The sequence below is a fragment of the Engraulis encrasicolus genome, chromosome 6 (assembly GCF_034702125.1).
Source record: "Engraulis encrasicolus isolate BLACKSEA-1 chromosome 6, IST_EnEncr_1.0, whole genome shotgun sequence".
Classification (NCBI taxonomy): domain Eukaryota; kingdom Metazoa; phylum Chordata; class Actinopteri; order Clupeiformes; family Engraulidae; genus Engraulis; species Engraulis encrasicolus.
The window spans coordinates 25,970,943-25,976,994 of NC_085862.1; the positions used below are offsets into that span (position 1 = coordinate 25,970,943).

A 6,052-nucleotide genomic window follows, 5' to 3' on the forward strand; every position below is an offset into this window, starting at 1 on the left:
CTCATTTTCCAGAGTGGCACTAGAGTTTGGTTTCCTCTATTTAGATAGGACAGTGGTATGTACTGTATGCATGATCTGTGTGTGTGTGTGTGTGTGTGTGTGTGTGTGTGTGTGTGTGTGTGTGTGTGTGTGTGTGTGTGTGTGTGTGTGTGTGTGTGTGTGTGTGTGTGTGTGTGTGTGTGATTGTTAAAAAACACAAGGACACAAAAATCTGGGTCAGGCCAACAGACTGACTTTATTTATTCAGCACTCGACTTTTGAGCTTTATTTTAGCTTTACTGCCTTTCTTTACAATAATGTGCTTAGAAGCGTTTTTAAGCCCTGTATTATTACATGATTAGATTGTGACAATACTATAGCCATGCAAACCCCCTTTCCTTTTCATACATTTAGAAATTGGCAGATGTAAACCCAGCGTTGTACATCTGATTGAGCTCAACTGATCTATATATCTACTGTACATATACTGTATACTGCACGCTCATGAATAATCATTGTCATTGTTAACTTAAATGTTTTATTCTACTGGACATTGTAATTCTCTGGGGCTTTCAGATGCCCCAGAGCGACATAGATGGCTGCCTTGTCTGCCTATGCCTAGCACTGACCTGGCTTGCCTGACATATTTGCATATAACAAAGGAGACAAACAGAGGTGTAAATAAATGTAAGCCGTTTCCTTCCAACACAGGTAACTAATCTAAGTAACTTAAGTAGACCCTTGTACTTTGCTTACAATTAGCTAACTCTGTGTTGGTTGGATCACATTTGTGGTGGGATCTTGTTTGATTTGCATTAACAACACAGTCTATAATAATAAGGCACAATGGACTAATTAGTGTAACAGCTATTTCATAGCATGTTCTAGTGCTGTGCAGACTTTGCACTAGGTTACATACCAGCCACACCCAAACAAAAAAATGACACGAAGAATGGCAACAATGGATTGAGTGTTCCAGTAACAGAAAGACCCACCTTACAATCAAAGGTGGCTCAAATATCAGAAATTCTGTTTATTTCCTTCTCCTCAAGTATTAAAAGACAGCTTATCCAGGCTGTTTCTTTGTGCCTCAGCTGCAACAGCAAGGCAAATGTGAAGGCCATCCTCCCCCTCACAGAAGAGCCATTCTCCTCAGCTATGGTGGTGAGTCTCATGTCATATTGTATTTATGATATTTGTAGTGTGCATGTATGCCCTATTTATTGTATTCATGGTAACTCTATTTCAAGGCTCACACGTTAGCCTGTAATAGTCAGGCTGAAATATTTGTATCAGTGCCTTATAAGACGTGTTAAGCAAAAAAAAAACAAGATTTCTTTTTTTAGGTGTGTATTCAAAAATGTCTTTTTGTTGCCTATAGTATAAGGCCTTCATATACTATATATATATAGCCGCGGAAAAAAATGAGAAACCACCTCTAAATGATCAGTTTTTCTGATTTTACTACATATAGGCATGTGTCTGAGTAAAATGAACATTGTCGTTTCATTCTATAACCTACTGTCAACATTTCCTACGAATATCGAATGAAAGTATTGTCATTAAGAGCATTTATTTGCAGAAAGTTAAATGGTCAAAATATCACATAAGATACAATGTTTTCAGACCTTAAAAATGCAAAGATTACAAGATGATAAATTCACTTTAAAACAACATAATAGTAATGTTTTAAGTTAGGAAGAGTTCAGACATCAATTTTAATCTTAATAATTTAAAAGTTTAATCACAGCTTTCGTGCATCTTGGCATGCTCTCCACCAGTCTTTCACATTGTTCTTGGATGACTCACTCCCGGGGGAAAGATTCAAGTTGGTTGCAAAGGCCAGCCCAATCTCTAGGGCTGAGTCCCATGGAAAACCCATGAAATGGGATCAAGAGGCAGAGAGGTGGTCAGAAGCCATCAAACAAAGCTCAGCAACTTGAATCTTTATCTCCCGGTGTCGAATTAAATCATTCAAGAACGATAAGAAAGACTGGTGGACAGTATGCCAAGCTGTGATTAACCCATCTAAGCCTAATTCACCTGCAAAAAAACACCTGCTGAATGCCTGAGCCCTTTTTGGGGAAAGGTACCCTCTGTCTATTAAAACTTAAATATCTCAGCCTCCGGAGCAAATAAAAACATGAAATAAGTTGCATTTAACCCCTTTGTGCAGAGCCTCTTTGTTATAACTTTACTGTCACCAAAATCGTAATGGCTATGTCTTATTCTGTTATTTAGCCCCTTAATGCACGCTGTACCATCTGAGGCAAGCTGTAATAGCCATTGAAAAGTTCATTACCATAGTACTACTCTACTATGACAGTTCACAGGGCCTTCCATTGCCTTCCATTGCCAACACATTTATAACGTGTTTTAATGGGTTAAGGCTCTCGGTACTGTCATATCAATGTTGTTATGATGTAGTGAATAGGCCCGGTGGCAACCCCATCTGCACTAGGGGACCCTCATCTTGCATTAAAATGTGTTCATTCAGCTCTAACATACCCACATTTTTAATTTAACCCCCCTCAAATCTCATGAGCCTGAATACAGTGCATATGTCGCTCCAGGCGCCAAAGGTTAAACAACATATACGCTGCATCAGGTTACAAGTGGTTAAAATCCAGGGTAATTAGGCCTACCAAATATTGATTTCTGAACTCTGAAGTTTCTGAAGTTAAAGCATATTATTATTATTATATTAACAATATTATGTGAATGTCATCTTGTTTTCTTAGCATTTTTAAGGTCTAAAAACATTTTAGACCAACGTATCTTTTGTGTTATTCTGCCCATTTGTAACTCTTCAAATAAATTCTCTAAATGACAATATTTTCTTTCAAAATTCAGACGAAATGTCAATCGTCTATATAATGAAAGAAAAATGTTCATTTTATTGAAACACATGCCTATACTGTCAGTAGTAAAACCAAAAAAACTGGTAATTTTGAGGTGATCTCAATTATCAGCGTGTATAGTACATACATTTACAGTGTGTGTGTGTGTGTGTGTATTATTAGGGGCCAAGCAGCGAAGCTGGCGAAGGCCCCTATAGTGTTAGCTGGTATTCTTATTATTATTACGTAGACATCTTTCCTCTCCTTAGCAAGTCTATGGCAGCCCATAGAACCGTAGGGAGGAAAACGCTGTAAATCGGCACACACATTCGGGCCAGTCTCAGCATTACCCACAGCAATTTATAGGTCCCCAGCCCCAACGCTCTAGCGCCACCAACAGGTCAAAGTTGCAGGTACATTTCTGCTTGTAACTTTTGAACCGCTGGGCCAATTTTCATAAACTTGGTATCCCTGGAATCCTTGGGCCAAGACGAATCCAACGCACCCTATGACGTCATTTTCCGCCAGGATAGTTTTCCCGCCATTTTGAATTTTGTGAAATTCAATAAAAATGCTATTTTTCCCGCAATTTTTGACCAATTCGCCCGAAACTTGGTATATAGTATCTCTGGACTGAGTTACACATGGGGTCTCAAGGAATATTAGATATCTTTTATCATTTTGCCGTGACAGCCAATCAAAATTGTCGTAAAAGTGGTGAAACAGGAAGTGAGGTCATATCTCAGCAACCATTTGTTGAATTAGGTTGGGATTTTGTACAATCATAGTAGTCCATCCCATGACCTACCACAAAAAAAAATCAGACCCCCAGCTCAAACTCTGTAGCTCCACCAACAGGTCAAAATTTTAGCTACATTTTTGCCAGTAGCTTTTGTAACCATATGCATATCACTAGAATCCTTGGGCCAAGCCGAATCCAACGCACTATATGACTTTATGTCAATGCAGAAGGGAAATTCTGCTATTTTGAATTTTGTAAAATTCAATAAAATGCTACTTCTCACACAATTTTTGTCAGAATGACCTGCAAAAAGGTACACATCATCTGCAGAATGATAGGCATTAGGGTAGCCAAAGATTTTTTGATACCTCTTATCATTTGGAGGTGACAGCCAATCAAAATTGTCGTAAAAGTGGCAAAACAGGAAGTGAGGTCATATCTCAGCAAACGTTTGTCAGATTCTTTTAGCTATTTTTTGCATTCACATAAACTTGGTTCATGTGAGCACACTCCCCTCCAAGGAATGCACACCAACATTGGCGAGACTTGGACCAAAGGGGGCGCTGCAGTTCCTTCTGTTGCCGTGGCGACTTTGGCAAGTTTACTGCTTGGCCCCGCATTGCTGCTTGCAGCTATATTTATTATTATTATTACTTATTTATTTTCATTTCTGTTTTGAAGAAATTAACTGATACAGTCTATCCCACTAAACTAATGAATAAACAGAGCAATAGGCGCAAATGCATAGTGGGGTTAGTTAGGTTTTTTACATTATAGCACAGCGGATGGGACACACCAAAGGGCCTTATCGTGCACTTTTGAGTAAAAGCATGAAAATCGGTACATATATCCTTCTTAATATAATGATTAATGTTAGCGTTGGAGGCGTCGCGAAAAATGCATAGTTTTCAAGATGGCCGCCAAATCCAATATGGCCAACCCATATTAATGAATCTACCTGATATTTGGTAGTAAAAGCATGAAAATCGGTACACATATCCTTCTTGATATGCTGATTAATATTAGCATTGGAGACGTAGCGAAAAATGCATTGTTTTCAAGATGGCCGCCAAATCCAGTATGGCCGACCCATATTAATGAATCTACCTGACACTTGGTAGTAAAAGCATGAAAATCGGTACATATCTCCTCCTTCATATGCTAATGATTATTAGCATTGGAGGCGTCGCAAAAAATTAAGCATTTTCAAGATGGCCGTCAAATCCAATATGGCCTACCCATATTAATGAATCTTCCTGACACTTGGTAGTAAAAACATGAAAATTGGTACACATATCATTCTTGATATGCTGATGAATATTACCATTGGAGGCATTACAAAAAAATCTGTATTTTCAAGATGGCCGCCACATCCATTAACTTATGGCCAACCCATACGAAGCTACCTGACAGTTTGTAGTAAAGGCATGGAAATTTGTGCACAGTTACTTTTTTTATATTTTTATTGATAAAAGAAATCGATACTTTGCAAAAAAAAAGTTTAAATTTCAAGATGGCTGCCAAATCAAATATGGCTAACGCATTTTAATAAATCCTTCAGGCACTTTTGGTAAAACCATGGAAACTGGTGCACATTTACTTATTGATGTGCTCATTAATATTAGAAATTGAGGCATTGCGGGAAAAAAACACATTTTCAAAATGGCCGTGCATATAATTAACACTCACAAAATACCATTAACAATGATTAAACATTATTGGCATGCCATCAAATGAAGTGATGCATATGTTATGGTTTTGCCCAAATTGTGTCTGCCACCACCACAATAAATTATTTTCTGTAATATGATAGCTTAAGAATAGGTGCAAGAGTTTGCACCACCTCTTGTGTTCTACCACTCTATAATAGGTGCATGAACTGATTAAGTGTTAAAGCCTTACACTTTGAAGATTGCTGACTTTGTTTGCATTATGGGTTTTGTACAGATGGACAGATCTGTATGAAATGTTCTGTGCTAATACTCTTGAATAGGTACACTCATTGCATTCTTGAGGCCTCAAATAGGTAATACGGCAGTAGCGTTATGTACAAATCCAAGGCTTTTGAGGGGCTTGTGGGATGTACAGCAAATCTAGCGCTTAGTGATAACTGCATAGGCCTTGTACAAATTCCAAAAGGGCCAGGATTGCAAGTTTGCTAGAGAGAAAGTTCACTTGATTTGTTAATTCATGGACATTGTTATGATTGCTTACTTAAAAATAAACCAAAAGTTGATGACTACTTCTAGCTGCACAAGGTTTTCAAACAAACTGCAATCCTGCCTATCCAATGCAAGTTGTATGGTATATCTTGCCTGGTTAACACAAGTTGATCTCACAAGTGAGCTAATCTGGTGGTTATGCAATTTCTCATAGTAAAGTTGTGATTTACGATTGCCCATGGCAGTTTATAGGTTAAGAATGTGGTATTTGGCATATGTGTAGCCCATATCCAATCATGTCAGTTGTATCTATTAAAATAACCTGCAGC

General features: G+C 38.1%; 1 pseudogene; it reads left to right on the forward strand.

Moving 5' to 3' along the window:
- The first annotated feature begins 1,114 nt into the window (after positions 1-1,114).
- LOC134450968 (microfibril-associated glycoprotein 4-like) overlaps positions 1,115-6,052 on the forward strand; it is a 10,186-nt pseudogene continuing 5,248 nt past the window's right edge.